This window comes from Nycticebus coucang, chromosome 21 (genome assembly GCF_027406575.1).
Source record: "Nycticebus coucang isolate mNycCou1 chromosome 21, mNycCou1.pri, whole genome shotgun sequence".
Lineage (NCBI taxonomy): Eukaryota > Metazoa > Chordata > Mammalia > Primates > Lorisidae > Nycticebus > Nycticebus coucang.
The window spans coordinates 42,442,975-42,459,523 of NC_069800.1; the positions used below are offsets into that span (position 1 = coordinate 42,442,975).

General features: G+C 43.5%; 1 pseudogene across 1 annotated transcript in view; it reads right to left on the minus strand.

Moving 5' to 3' along the window:
• The window catches only part of LOC128574262 (fer-1-like protein 4), a 46,795-nt pseudogene that overhangs the window by 19,967 nt on the left and 10,279 nt on the right, over positions 1 to 16,549 (minus strand). Inside the window, exons 20-24 of the transcript XR_008376655.1 lie at positions 15,094 to 15,177; positions 14,904 to 15,020; positions 8,770 to 8,922; positions 7,731 to 7,884; positions 7,584 to 7,621 (exon numbers count right to left, since the gene is read on the minus strand). The product of XR_008376655.1 is annotated as a fer-1-like protein 4 (transcript). The remainder of the gene's footprint in view (positions 1 to 7,583; positions 7,622 to 7,730; positions 7,885 to 8,769; positions 8,923 to 14,903; positions 15,021 to 15,093; positions 15,178 to 16,549) is intronic.

Here is a 16,549-nt window from a genome sequence, read left to right on the forward strand (position 1 = left end):
GTAGAATCAATTAGCAGTCAGTGGCTTACTCCGTATGATTGGCAACAAACGGCCAAGGCCACGCTTTCCCCAGGTGACTATATTTTATGGAGAACAGAATATGAGGATAGATGCAGAGAAAGCGTTAATCAACATGTAGGTAGAAAGGCACAGCCCACGTTATCTATGCTTTTAGGAACAGATAAATTTGCCACCTCTGAAAATCAAATTAAACTACCACGGCAATTTTTAGAAATAATTAACCACAATGCAGTTTCTGCTTGGCGCAGGATACCTCCTCCAGGTACTAAGGGCACAACTTTAGCAGGCATAAAACAGGGTATGGAAGAGTCCTATCCTGACTTTATTTCTCGCCTGGAAGAAGCTATTAATAGAATGCTCCCACCGTCTGAAGGCACAGCATTATTACTCAAGCAGTTGGCTTGGGAAAATGCAAATACGCTGTGTCAGGACTTAATACGTCCACTCAGAAAAACGGGTACAATACAAGATTATATTAAAGCATGCATGGATGCCTCACCAGCAATCGTCCAGGGAATGGCGTTTGCTGCAGCTATGCGGGGTCAGAAATTCAGTTCATATGTTAAAAGTGCTTTTGATAGAGACCCCAGCAATACATGTTTCGGGTGTGACCCCCCACATGACTTACCCACTTGTTATAATTGTGGGAAGCCAGGTCATATACAGAAGGATTGTAAGAAATCCACCGGTGCTAATAATAATAATAGTAAGTCTCGTGGGCTACCCCCGGGACCATGCCCTCGTTGTAAGAAGGGCAGGCACTGGAGAAATGAATGTAAATCTAAGTTTCATAAAGATGGAACCCCCTTGTCTGACAAGGGTGCATATGCTAATAATGGCAATAGGTCAAAAAACTAGATGAGGGGCATTCTCCCAGCCCCGACCCCAAGGGAGAAATAACTGTGCCTACTACGGTACAACCTATTTTAGAGCCTACATCTACTACTAATTGTATACCGCCGGAATGGACAATTCATGACCTCCCGCGTGGAACTCCTGGCAGTGCAGGCCTTGATCTTGCCAGCTCTAAAGACATAATTATATCTAAACATGATGGTGTTACTCTAGTTCCTACTGGAATTAAAGGAAAATTGTTACCGGGCACAGTGGGTGTTATTTTAGGTCGCAGTTCCAATTATACCAAACATTTTGAAGTTATTCCGGGAGTTATTGATTCTGACACTGAGAATACAATTAAAGTCATGGTAAAGTCTTTAGTAGAAACTACACAAATTCATAAGGGACAAAGAATTGCTCAGTTATTGTTGTTGCCATATATACCACTTCCCACCTATCACTTGCATGATGCCAGGGGAGAGGGTCAATTTGGATTTACTGATCAGGACTGTGTAGCTCTCATACATGATTTATATGATAGACCAATATTAAAAATGAAAATTGAGGGCAGACCCATTAAAGGGTTAATGGACACAGGAGCTGATGTGACCTACATTGCAGCTTCTGACTGGCCAAAATCCTGGCCAGTACATCGGACTGGGTCTTCATTAGTTGGTTTAGGTTCTGTTTCTGGTGTTATGCGGAGTACATCTCATTTATTATGTGAATATAAGAATAAGAAAATTTACTTTCAACCTTATGTGCTACCCTCTCTACCCTATACTTTGTGGGGACGAGATCTTTTACATGTTCTAGACATGAAACTAGTTACAGGAGATCAGCTGAACGATCAGTGTTTTTCATAGGGGCCACTGCAGAAAATTATGCCTGTAAAATAAAATGGTTAACAGATGTTCCTGTGTGGGTTAGTCAGTGGCCCCTAACAACAGAAAAGTTACAGGCATTACAAATTTTGGTACAAGAACAATTAGATAAAGGACATTTAGAGGAATCCACTAGTCCATGGAACACTCCTGTGTTTGTCATTAAGAAAAAATCTGGCAAATGGAGACTTTTACAAGATTTAAGAGCAGTTAATGCCATTATGGAAGACATGGGCTCCCTTCAACCTGGGCTCCCATCTCCTGTAGCAGTACCTGAACAATGGCCACTTATAATTATTGATTTACAAGACTGCTTTTTTACTATTAATCTACATCCTGAGGATTGTCCTCGTTTTGCTTTCAGTGTTCCTTCTTTAAATTTACAGGAACCATTTAAAAGATATCAATGGAAAACTTTACCACAGGGCATGAAAAACAGCCCTACCTTATGTCAAAAATTTGTGGCAGCTGCATTGGCAGCACTGAGAAAACAATTTCCTAGTGCTTACATAATTCATTATATGGATGATATCTTACTAGCTCATCCTGAGCTACCGCAAGTACAGCTAATGCTAGAAAAGGCTATAGAACAATTAACTAAATATGGTTTAGTAATTGCCCCAGAAAAAATTCAAAGAGATAAACCATTAAGTTATCTGGGACAATGGATTCACTCTGACTATATTACACCCCAAAAAGTGCAGATTCGGAGAGATAAATTACAAACTCTTAATGATTATCAAAAATTACTAGGAGAAATAAATTGGATTCGGCCCTTTTTAAAAATTACTACAGGAACTCTTAGTCCTTTGTTTGCTATCTTACAGGGGGACTCTAATCCCCGTTCCCCTAGACATTTAACTCCAGAAGCCTTGCAGGCTTTAGAAGTTGTTGAACAAGCTTTAACCCAGGCCAGGGTTAAACAAATTAATTATCAAAATCCATGGTTTTTACTTATTTTTTCTACTGAATATACTCCTACAGCCTGCTTGTGGCAGGAAGGTATCTTAGAATGGATTCATTTACCACATGTTCAGACAAAGATTGTTGCTGATTATCCATACCTGGTGTCTTTATTAATTGATAAAGGAAGAAAAAGATCACGAGAATTATTTGGTAAAGATCCTCATGTAATTGTGACTGCTTATAATAAAATTCAAGTAGAACAACTATTTCAAAATAATGATGATTGGGTATTGGCCTTACAAGGCTATGCAGGTCAAATTTTATACCATTATCCTAAACATCCTTTAATTGAATTTACAAAAACAGTTTCACTTATATTTCCTCTTATGTGTTCCAAACAGCCTCTGTCTGACGCAATAACCTTGTTCACAGATGGCTCCTCTACAGGACGAGCTGTAGTTTTTAGTCCAGGTCTGTCTCCTCTTATTAAGGAGGTTACACAAGCCTCTGCCCAACAAACAGAATTATGGGCTCTGATCTCAGCTTTTAATAATTTCAAACAAAAATTTAACTTATACACAGACTCTAAGTATATTGCTTCTCTTTTTCCAGCTCTTGAAACTGCTCTTTTAACAGGAACCTCAACTATTCTACCTTTATTAAAGAAACTACAAACTTTAATTCAGCAAAGAAATAATCAATTTTATATTGGTCACATAAGAGGACATACTAATTTACCTGGCCCTTTGGCCCAAGGAAATGCCACTGCAGATTTGTTAACACGTACTATGGTGGCATCAGTGGCTGAAGCTGAAGAAAGCCACGCCTTACATCACCAGAATGCTAACACATTAAGAAAAATGTTTCAAATTACTAGAGAACAGGCCAGACAAATAGTCTTAAAGTGTAAAGCCTGTCCTATTACTCATCATCCTTTGAAATTCGGTGTCAATCCTCGGGGTTTACGCCCCAATGTATTATGGCAAATGGATGTAACACATGTGTCTAGTTTTGGAAAATTACAATATGTACATGTTACTGTTGATACTTTTTCTCATTTTATCTGTGCCTCTGCAAGATCTGGCGAGGCCTATAAAGATGTTGTACAACACCTGTTTTACTGCTTTCAGCAGCTAGGTGTCCCTCTTCAACTAAAAACAGATAATGCTCCAGCTTACACCTCTCGAGCATTTGAACAATTTTGTACACAATGGAAAATTGCTCATTCTACGGGGATCCCGTATAATCCTCAGGGTCAAGCGATTGTTAAAAAAACTAATCAAATATTAAAATTACAAATTGAACGCCTACAAAAGGCTCATAAATATTTCTCCCCTCATCATATTTTAACCCATGCTTTATTCGTCCTAAATCACCTTAATGTAAACTCCAACAATTTAACCCCTGCTCTCTCCCATTGGCAGCCGCAATCGGCTGCCACCCTTCCTAAAGTTCTTTGGAAAGATTTATTATCGGGCCAATGGAAAGGCCCTGATGTATTGTTAACCTCCGGACGAGGCTATGCTTGCATATTTCCACAGGATGCCGACTCTCCCATCTGGATTCCAGACCGGCTCATCAAACCGGCTCCTCCGGAGACCCCGGCGCAGAAGACAACGCCTGCGGCGGATGAAGATCCTATCTGCACAAATGAGGACGACTGTGGAAGTTTCACCGAAACCCTCCAAGATCACATAGACACAGATCCGTACCCTGGTGAAACAAGCTAAACAGCTTCTCATGTCTCAAAGAAACCCTCTAACTCCTACAATGTACTTTCTTGCGTTTCTATCACTAATCTCTACTCCTAAGGTAGAAACTGCAGCTTATTGGTCTTATGTTCCTAATCCTCCACTGCTACACCCTGTGGGCTGGCTAGATCCAGACCCCATAAAAATTCTTTCTAATGATTCTATCCGCTTAGGAGGTTTAACTGACTCAGAATCCAGACATCATGCTGCGGCTTTAATTAATTTCACTGGCAAAGCCGACTCCTTACCTATTTACTTTACTTTAAGAGGCAACACACCTCCTTTTTGTTTACCTACTAGCTACAGAGTGTTTTTAACTGATGCTCCAGATCCTCATGATGCAAATAGACGTTATGTTTGGGAATATGAGTTACAAACTATTGGAAGTCCTAATTATAATGAAACCTGTTTATCTGTGGACTCGTTACCTCTCCCTAACTGTAAAGAAAAATATAGAGATAAAAATCAATTCTGGAAATCATCATTAACTAAAACACCTACTTGGCTTTCCTGTGGATTCCCAGATGCTGCCAACAAGCATTCTCCTATAAATTCAAACACAGTCATCTGGGATTATTCTCCTACTTCTTGTTTTGATCATAATAAATATTTCTCAAACCAATTAGATAAATATCATCAATATCAGTGGTCTAGTACCCCTCAACCAATACGCAGATGGTTTACACCTGGTTTAGTTGAACCCATATGAGTCGCTCAAGACAAAGATAAAACTCAAATACATTATGATCTATTTAGACTTGTTGCTGCATCCAACTTAATTTTAGAAAAAAAACCTAATATGCCAAAGCCAAATGCAATGTCAATAAGAACTTGCGTTGGTTATCCATATGCTCTACTTTTAGCTCCAAATAAGTATTTAACTATTACACAATCTAAAAACTCTTATCATATTTCTTGTATCACTTATAAAGTTACAAATTGTCTTACTTCTACTGATTTGTTTAATGAACGCTTGTTTAATTCTATTTTAATTGTAAAAAGACCCTCTTATGTACTATTACCTGTTGATTTACAAAATAATCCCTGGTATGATAATTCTGCTTTACAAGTTTTACATACTGTTAATCAATTAATTCGACCTAAGAGGTTTATAGCTGCTTTAATTCTCGGTATTTTAGCTTTAATTTCTATAGTTACAACATTTGCGGTAGCCACTACTGCTTTGGTTCAAGAAGTTCACACAGCTCACTTTGTTAATTCTCTCAGCAATAATATCACTCTAGCCTTGATGACTCAGGCCAGCATAGATAATAAACTTGAAGCTAAATTAAATATCTTAGAAGAAGTAGTCTTAGCTCTAGGACAAGATATAAAGTTCATACAACATAAACTTCAAACTAGATGTCACTCTGCTTTTCCAGCTATCTGTGTCACTCCTCTACCTTATAACCTCTCCACCTCTTGGAACAAAACAAAAGCACATTTGCAAGGTGTGTGGAAGGATAATGATATTACACATGACTTACATACTCTCCAAAAGGATATCACTGCCATCAGTGAAGCTCATCTACCTAGTACATCTCTCGATGCTCTAGCTCAATCACTCTCTGACAATCTTAAGTCTTTAAATCCTATATCTTGGATTCAGTACATTGTGTTTATTATTATTATTGGATGCCTAATATTCTGTGTTGTCTTACTGTTACCATGTCTTCTTCGTTGTGTCTTTTCCTCCTTAAAGGCTGTTCGCCAAGACCTCTTTGAACTACGTTTCATTAACAAAAAAGGGAGAAATGCCGCACCCCCGGCATCAAGCCGTGGCGGGATGGCTCTGTCCGCGTTGTAAAAACTGTGGTAAGGCGGTGGGTGCTCCTCGGAGCGTTGCCCCCAGTCCCCCTGGCTTGCGACAGCAGCGCATAAGTTGCCTAGCATGCCTTTTAGTGAACGTAGAAAGTCATGAGGTGCGGCATAAAAGCCTAAGAAACTTTTACCCTGAAACCTGTCTGTTCAGTTGAATGACTGATTATTGCCTGATTGTTTTGAGAAACTAAAAATAAACACAGTGACTTACTGATCCACAATTAAACACAGCAAGTATGGCTGTGCCGGACTCAGTGGCTCCAAGAGAGCCTGTACAACAGCACGTCCCCACCATAAATGTCAGTGAATTGAAATAGTACATCGAGAGAATACAGGCACGACAAACAGGATGTTCCAACATGACACCTCCTGCAGTAAAACTTTACTTAAAAAAACATCTGACTTCACTAATTAGTAAAACTTTACTTAGAAAAATGTCTTACTTCACTAATTTTCATATGTAACACAAATCAATAAAGTAGTTTAATGTTTAACAAGCAATTAACTATGAATCAAAATATAGTTACTAATTAGAGTAAAAATATATAGAAGTAGTCAAACATTATACATAAAAAAATATGTTCAGCTGTTTTTAAGAGAGATCATAAGAAACTGAGACCAATTAAAGAACTAAGAAAAGTTACAAGCCTTGACATTCCTAGATAAGGGGAAGCAACCAAGTGTTACTAATGAAACCACTTCTTTAGAACAAAAACCTTGAAAGTATACAGTGCATCAAAAGAATGTAAATACCACAAACAAGATGCTTCCAACCTGATATCCACCCACCCTTTCCCCCTATCTCTAACCTTGTCTTTCCTAACCTCACTTTCAATATAGTTTAGTTTTCATACAATATCCTTTTATTTCTCATGTTTCCTTCACACTTTAATCACTTATATGATTCATAATACACCTCTAATCATAACAACTATATATAATCATGAAACTAAAACTATGAAAGAAAATAGTGTTATATGTTAAAAAACACATTTCAACTTTAGATAAAAGGAGCTAAAAAGTAACTGCTGCTTATCAGCTACCTCACAGCTGCCATTTGTTCCCCCTTGCTGGCAAAACACTGTGTAAGATAGATGGTTGAATGCCTACGTTTGTAAGACAAGATAAGAACTTGTGACCACCTGCAAGTCATAAAAATGTCTTTTGTGATTTGTAATGCTTTGTCAAAAATGTATAAAAGACACTCTTAAAATTCAATAAAGTTACAGCTACTTCCATCATCACTTGTGGTGTCTAGTAGTCTGTCAAAAACCATCCTGCGTCGACCTTCCAATCAACCTGTAACGTTCACCCTAAAAAAACCTCAGATTGAGACACATTCGACTGGCGGGCCGCAGCAGGCCTGGTACAAGTGAGCCCAGAACTGGAAGTATCTAAAGTCTGGGGTGAAGGGGAAGGAAGGTGTTTGCTCAGGGATGACTCATTAGCCCCACATCTCGGGCAAATAGCAAGGCGGGCCCTGCGCCCATCCTGCCCGCCCCACACTCACCATGCTGGCACAGGCAGTGGGGCGGCCCAGCCAAGGGCTCGGGCAGCAGATCTGGGGGCAGCTCGAAGGTGCAGGCCTTGGCTTGCTTGCCCAGCCCCAGCCACAGGAAGAGCTCCAGCTTGGCACAGACCTCCCCAGGGCCTGCCCCAGGCGCCTGTGTGGCAGGGAAGCAAGTAAGACCTGACTGCCTCCCGCACGACCCCAGCTAGGCCCCAAATCCTAAATCCTAGCTCCCCCAAGGCACACCCGGTCCACGTGACTCCCTGACCGCAGAGAACACGCCCTACGTGCCCATCTTTGCTCCCTCCTCCTGACCACCACCCTGTGCCCCTCACACTCCACATTGCCAAGCTGCACTCTGGGCTCTGGACTCCAGTTTGTTTGTTTTTTCAGAGACAGAGTCTCACTTTGTTGCCCTCAGTAGAGTGCTGTGGCATCACAGCTCACAGTAACCTCCAACTCCTGGGCTTAGGCAATTCTCTTGCCTTAGGCAATTCTCAGCCTCCTGAGTAGCTGGGACTACAGGCGTCCACCACAACGCCCGGCTATTTTTTGTTGCAACATGGCCGGGGCTGGGTTTGAACCCACCACCCTCAGTATGTGGAGCCAGTGCTCTACTCACTGAGCCACAGGCACCGCCCTGAACGCCAGTGTATCTCCTTCACCTCATCATATACATTCCCTGTCCTCTGCCCAAGGAGCACAGCTTCTCCCCACCAGGTACCCCTTTTGGCATCTTTTCCAGGGACGCCTCATTTAGAAATATTTTGCCTGCAAACCAGCCATGCCTTTATATAAGGGCCCATCTGTCAATACCAAGTTAGCAAAAGGACCGGCACAAGTCCACGGCTAACAAGCTTTGGGGTTTATCTCATTTCAAGCTGACCTGGGCAAAAGCACAATCTCCTTTGGGCTTTTTGGATAATTGAAGAGAGTTTGCAGAGCTCTTGGTTGGGAACCCCAGGCTTCTACCTCAGTGCCACCCTGCCCTACCAGGCTCACCCCCTTCTCCCAGCACCCTCACCCGGGACCCTCTCACTGTAAGCAGCAGAGTCTGGATCCTCCCGCAGTCTCGGCCCCACTCCTCCTGGACCACAGAGAACAGTACATCCTGGGCAGGGATCCAGGCCCAGGCCACACGGTGCCGCCCACTGAGCATCCAGACCAACACATCAGGCAGGGGTGGCTGAGGCTGTGGGTGGAGAACCAGGTCACAGAGGTGGATGTGGAGCTAAGACCTCCACTGCCACAGCTTGGACTAGATGGATGGACCAACTATCCATTCCCATCCTGACCACTCTTCAAACCCAGATCCATGCGGCCACCTGCCTCCTGGAAATCTCCCCCTAGACACCCCAAAAATTCACCTCAGACTCAAAGTCCAACCTGACTTCTTTTTTCTTTTATTTTCTTTTGAGACAGAGTCTTACTATGTCGCCCTGGGTAGAGTGACATCACAGCTCACACCAACCTCAAACTCTTGGGCCCAAGTGATTCTCTTGCCTCAGCCTCCCAAGTAGCTGGGACGACAGGCACCTGCCACAACACTCAGCTACTTTTTTGGTTGTAGTTGTCATTGTTGTTTGGCAGGCCCAGGCTGGATATGAGCCCTCCAGCCCCGGTGTATATGGCTGGCGCCCTAGCTGCTGAGCTACAAGCCCCGAGTCCTGACTTCCTTTTCTAAAAAATTATCCTAGCCCTCTGGGAGGCCAAGGCAAGTGGATTGCCTGAGCTCACAGGTTCAAGACCAGCCTGAGCCAGAGCGAGACCTCACCTCTTAAAAATAGCCAGAGGCTGAGGCAAGAGAATCACTTAAGCCCAAGAGTTTGAGGTTGCTGTGAGGTGTGAAGCCATGGCACTCTACCCAGGGCAACAAAGTGAGACTCTGTCTCAATTAATTAATTAATTAATTAATTAATTAATTTAGTTGTAAAATTGTGGCAAAATACATATAGCATAAAATGAACCATTTTAAACATACAGTTCAGTGGCATTAAATACATTCACATTTGCATCATCACCTCCACCTCCAGAACTCTTCATCTTGTAAAACTGAAACTCTGTCTCCATTAAACACTAACTGCCTCCCCGCCCCAGCCTGGTAACCACTATTCTGCCTTCTGTTCCTGTGAATCTGACTACTCCGAGTTGTCGTGTGAGTGGACTCATCTTGTCGTTTTGTGCCTGGTTTAGTTCACACATACCTTCAGAATGATGTCCCTGACTTCTTCACCTGTCTCTCTGCCCCTGCCTAATCCTTCCCAGAGTCCCCACGAGATGCCCATCACATCAGCCACATGCCTGAGCTGGTGGCACTCTTCTCCAACAGCCAATTCCCAAGTCCTAACAGTTTCTCACTACTGTTCTTTCCTCATTCTTGTCCAGAAAATCGTGGCAGCCTCCTGATCAGGCTTCTTGCCTTCAGTCCTCCCTCCCAAGCCTATTTGCCACCATGAATGGCTGGCTTCTCCCCACACCTTATCCAAGAAGGTTCTCAGAGTCTGTAACATCTTTCTTTTTTTTTTGAGACAGTTTCACTTTATGGCCCTCGGTAGAGTGCCATGGCATCACACAGCTCACAGAAACCTCCAACTCCTGGGCTTAAGCGATTCTCTTGCCTCAGCCTCCCGAGTAGCTGGGACTACAGGCGCCCGCCACAACACCCAGCTATTTTTTTGTTGTAGTTCGGCCGGGGCCGGGTTTGAGCCCGCCACCCTCGGCATATGGGGCCAGCGCCTTACCGACTGAGCCAAAGGTGCTGCCCTGTAACATCTTTCTTAGCAGCACTTCTGGATCATAATTATTGTCTCATTCATTTATAGATGTATAGTCTGTCTCACTGACTAGAACAGAAGCCCCCAAAAAGCAAGTAACGTGACAGGGACTGGAACCCCAGGGCCTAAAACAGAGTACATTGTAGGACTTCAAATTTCATTGAATAATAAAAAACAAACCAGGCCGGGCATGGTGGCTCACACCTGTAATCCTAGCACTCTGGGAGGACGAGGCAGGTGGATTGCTTGAGCTCATGAGTTGAATACCAGCCTGAGAAAGAACAAGACCATGTCTACCAAAATAGAAAAACTAGCTAGGCATGGTGGTATGTGCCTGTAGTCCCAGCTACTTGGGAAGCTGAGGCAAGAAGGATTGCTTGAGCCCAGGAATTAGAAGTTGCTGTGAGCTACAATGTCATGGCACTCTACCTAGGGGGACAGAGTGAGACTCTGTCTCAAACAAACAAAAAAAACAGTAGCTAGAACTGATCTCTCCAATGTACAAATCTGACCCTCTCCTTCCCCTTTCAAAACCATTATCCAAGACTTACATTACCACAGCTATTACGAGATAGGAAGGAAGATCTACTTGTCACCAAAAATAACTAAAATATCTGGGTAAAATGGTTCACACAGCCTGAAGGCATGTGTGAGCTAACCCAGGCACAAAACAACAAGACTGTATGAGTCTACTCACACGAGGTACCCAGAGTAGTTTTTGTTTTTGAGACAGAGTCTCACTTTGTCACCCTTAGTAGAGTGCTGTGGCATCATAGCTCACAGCAACCTCAAACTCTAGGGCTCAAATGATTCTCTTGCCTCAGCCTCCCAAGTAGCTGGGACTACAGGCACCTGCCATAACACCTAGCTATTTTAGAGTCTCTATTTTTAGAGACTCTTGTTCACGCTGGTCTCGAACCTGCGAGCTCAGGCAATCCAGCAGCCTCCACCTCCCAGAGTGCTAGGATTACAGGCATGAGCCACAGTGCCCAGCCTTGGGTAAAATAGTATTAAATATTTTATTAAAGGCAGCGATGAGGAAATAAGAGTCAAGAATAGTCGGGCCAGGCACATTGCCTCACATCTGTAATCCTAGCACTCTGGGAGGACAAGGCAGATGGATTGCTTGAGCTCAAGAGTTCAAGACCACCCTGAGCAAGAACAAGATCCTGTTTCTACTAAAAATAGTAAAACTAGCCAGGTGTTGTGGTGGGAGCCTATAGTCCCAGCTACTGAGGAGGCTGAGGCAAGAGGATTGCTTGAGCCTGAGAGTTTGAATTTGCTATGAGCTATGATGCCAAGGCAGTTTTCCCAGGGTGACAGGGTAAGATTGTCTCCAAAAAAAAACCCCAGAATTATCAGAACAAGCTCTAGATGACAATGGGACATCAGGAAGTTAGCAAAGCATTTAAGCTACTTTTACCACAAGGGCATTTGCCAAACCTAAGCTTTTTGTGACCTAAAGTGAGTAAAGACAAAAATAAAGAGCTCAGATCCCACTTGGGATGGGAGTCTAATAGGAGATTTCTCCCCTCTCTAAAGGCTAGAATCTCAAGGCTTGGTGCCTGCAGCAACGGTTATGGCACCAGTCGCATACACTGAGGGTGGCAGGTTTGAACTCAGCCCAGTCAGCTGAACAACTGCAACAAAAAAATAGCTGGGTGCTGTGGTGGTTGCCTGTAGTCCCAGCTATTTGGGAGGCTGAGGCAAGAGTATCCCTTAAGCCCAAGAGTTTGAGGTTGCTGTGAGCTGTGACGCCACAGCACTCTACCAGGGCGACATAGTGAGACTCTGTCTCAAAAAAAAAAAAAAAAAAAAAAAAGCCAGGATCTCAAGAAATGATGCCTTCAAGATAAAGGTAACTCATAAAAAATACCTGCCCCCTCTCTTACCACCCTGGTATCTACAAGGAAAGATGCCCAGCTGAGTGGAGCAGGAGAGTTGGAAATTGTTTCTGAAAAGAATAAGCACAAACTGACTTTTTCACAAGCCTGGTGTTGCTAAATATCAGATTATGTTGTAAGGTGATCTAAGGCAGAAGCAAAGTCAAATGCTTTCCAGAAAATATGCGCCTTTATTCCAAAACTCAACAAAGTCCCCCAATGTTTTTTTAAGGAAACTATAATGAGCAACTCACTGTCAAAAGCAACTAACACAAAAGGAAACAGCAGAAATAGCAATACCAACCACCACCCCCAAAAGTCTATTATTGGAATCATCTGACATTATAAAAACAACTCTACTTGTGATATGTAAACAAAATTAAACAAAGACAAACTTTACTGAGAATAAAAAGCCGTGAAAATAACATAGTGGATATGAAAAAAATAAGACTTAAAGAAATGAAAAGTATAATGGTTAAAATAAAAATTAAATAGAGACACTTATACAATCTTCTGATTTTCAATTAAAAAGCAAAACCAAGGGTGGCGCCCATAGCTCAAGTGGGTAGGGCTCCAGCCACATTCAAACCTGATCCAGGACAGCTAAAACAACAGTAACAACTGCACAAAAAAATAGCCACGGGGTCTAGCCTGTGGCTCAATGGGTGGGGTGCCAGCCCCATATACCGAAGGTGGCAGTCTCGAACCCAGCCCCAAACTGCAACAAAAAAATAGCTGGGCGTTGTGGCGGGCGCCTGTAGTCCCAGCTGCTCGGGAGGCTGAGGCAAGAGAATCACGTAAGCCCAAGAGTGGGAGGTTGCTGTGAGTCACATAGTGTGACTCTGTCTCAAAAAAACTAATTAATTAATAAATTAAATTAATTAAATTAAAATTACAAGACATAGGGAAAGCAAAAGGTATGACTTGTGATCAAGAGAGGAAATAATCAACAGAAGTAGACACGGAGAGGCTGGGGGTGGTGACTCTGGCCTGTAAAACTATCAGTCTATGCCCAAGCAGGAAGATTGCTTAAGCTCAAGAGTTTGAGACCAGTCTGAGCAAGAGCAAGACCTTATCTCTACCAAAAATAGAAAAAAATAGCTGGGCATTGTGGCAGGTGTTTGTAGTCCCAGTTATTGGGGAGGCTGAGACAGGAGGATGGCTTGAACCCAGGAGTTTGAGGTTGTAAGCTAGGCTGACACCACAGCATTGGAGCCTGGGGCAACAGAATGAGACTCTGTATATAAAAAAAAATAGTCGGCTCGGCAGCTAGGGCGCCAGCCACATACACTGGAGCTGGTGGGTTCAAATCCAGCCCGGGCCTGCCAAACAACAATGACAACTACAACCAAAAATAGCCGGGCATTGTGGTGGGCGCTTGTAGTCCCAGCTACTTGAGAGGCTGAGGCAAGAGAATTGCTTAAGCCCAGGAGTTGGAGGTTGCTGTAGCTGTGACGCCACGGCACTCTATTAAAGGCAACAAAGTGAGACTGTCTCAAAAAAAAAAAAAAAAAAAAAAAAAAAGTCTTGGAAGCATTTTTTTCGAATCACTACCCTTTGGGAAAAATTTACATAACCATCAGCAGTATGATGGATAAGCACATTGTCCATGAAATTGACAAATTACAACTACATGCAATGATATATAGATAAAGCTAAAGTAAAATAATATAAGTTTTTAAAAACAGCAAAATTAGATTATGTTATTACAGGACACATATTTATGTCATAAGAATTTTAAATGTCAGCTGACAAAAGGATTTTTTTGTTATAAGTTTAAAAAGCAATTTTGCACTAAAATTCAGTATAATAAGGTCTCTACTCTGTCTCTCCTTCCAGAATTGTGTTTCCCAGGTACCCAGGCCTCCTAGTTCTAGATCTTTGCATATGTTGTTCATTCTTTTTCACTTGCCAAATTCCAGCTTATCCTTCAAGGTATGAGACCAAACTCTATCTCCTCAGTCTTTGAGAACACACTGGCCCCAGCAATCTAAACATCCTGTGCCTTTGGGAAGTACTGAGCTTCAGAGTCAGGCAAAACTGGCTTTGAATTCCAGCTCTGCTGCCACATGGTGGACCAGTCACTTTCCCTCTCTCAGCCTCAGTTTCTTCTGCCAAATGGGGTGACCTCTTAAGGTTGTTGGAAGAATCATACAAGGCAAAAATGCAGATATTCAGCAGAGAAAACATTCCAAAACTGTGAACTCCCTTCACCTTTCAACATGTCATGTTCAGGGCTTCAGACCAGGAGGTCATACCCAAGGGAGCTTGCTCTCAAATTTTCATGCAGAGATCCTAAATGTTCCCTAGATCCCTACTGCACCTTAGAACTCTCATCCTCACCCTTAGCTAATCCAAATAGAGTTTGGTCCTGTGCCTGAAGCAACAGGTCCTAGCCCTGGCATCATTCCAGAAGACATACGTTACATCACACCAGCCCAGAGGCCTCCAGAATGGCCCAAGAGCTTAGGGAGAGAGGTACACAGGGTAAGAAAATGGGATAAGCAAGCAATTACCTCCCGAGCCAGGAAGTGCAGTTTTGCCAGGAGCTTCTTGGCCAATGTCAACTTCTTTTGCATGTTGCCCTGTCTTAGGCCCCATAGAAGCCACAGTCCTTACTTTGCCAACAGGTTCTGGAAGGCCAAGAACAAAGCATGAATGAAAGGCCCCAGCCAGGTGCCCCTGACTCCCTTCCCAGGATCGTACCAGACTGTGCACCAGCAGTTTCCCTCAGCATCAATCCAGGGCGCTGGGCCTGGTCATTGTCCTGTGCTCAGCGCCGTGGCAAAACTATCCGCGTAGCAGGTGAAAGTCAAAGGAGAGAGTGCTGACACTTGAGGCCACTTTCCTGAGAGAGGCCTCCCACCCCAGCCTCCCTCACAGCCCTCAGTCTGGTGCTCTGCATGGACTCCCTTCCTCATCTAAGAATGGTCTCTGTGTTTGGACCATTCCCAAATTCATCAAAGCAGGCCTCATCTCTGAGTCCCAGATCGCTACTACCTAGGCCACCCCAAGTATGGCCCAACAGCATTGGTGTTCCCTGCAGGCTAGTCAGAAATGCAGAATCTCAGCCCTGTGCCAGCACCACTGCATCAGAATCTATGTTTATGCCCTGGAGCATTCCTAGGTACATTTAAGTCTCAGCCTATGGTTTAGTCTCCACTAGGTTCACTTTCATAAAGTGGGTACTTTACTTGCCCAAACCAAATGCATGATTTCTAGTGCCCCTCGGCCCACCAAAGAAACAAAACCCTGCTTTACCTCCAAGCTGCAGGGTTGGCCCAGCGCCCATAGCTCAGTGGTTAGGGCACCAGCCACATAAACCAGGTGCTGGAGGGTTAGAACCTGGCCTAGGCCTGCTAAACAATGACAACGACAACAAATAGCCAGGCATTGTGGCGGGCGCCTGCAGTCCCAGCTACTTGGGAGGCTGAGGCAAGAGAATCGCCTAAGCCCAGGAGTTGGAGGTTGCTGTGAGCTGTGTGACGCCATGGCATTCTACCGAGGGTGACATAGTGAGACTCTGCCTCAAAAATAATAATAATAATAATAAAAACTGCAGGGTCATCCTTCCCTGCTCTTTCTTTCTCTCATTCCTCATCATTTCATCAGCAAATTCTTTACACTCCACTTTCAAAAAAATATCTGGAATCTAACCACTTTTCCCCCTTTGTCCTTCTCCAGGACCTCCCTAGTTCAAGCCACCATCATTCCTCACCTAGGATTACTGCAGTGGCTTCTGTTCTTACTGCTTCCAGACTTCCCCCTTCCCTACAGAAGACTTTCAACATAGCACCAAATGCTCTTTTCGATGCTTTCCAGACCATTTCACTCCTCTCCAGTGGTTTCTCATCCCAGAATTTTAAAAATCCCTAAAATGTCCTAAAAAGGCCAAGCGCAGTAGCTCAGTACTTGGGAGGATCCCAGTACTTTGGAAGGACCACTTGAGACCAAGAGTTGGAGACCAGCCTGGCAACATGGCAAGACCCGCACCTCCACACACAAAAAAATTAACTGGGCATAGTGGTGAGCACCTGTAGCCCCAGCTACTGGAGAGGCTGAGGCAGGAAGATCACATGAGCCCAAGAGTTTGAGGTTGCAGGGAGCTATGATGATGCCACCATACTCCAGCCCAGGCAACAGAGATTCTACCTAAAAAATA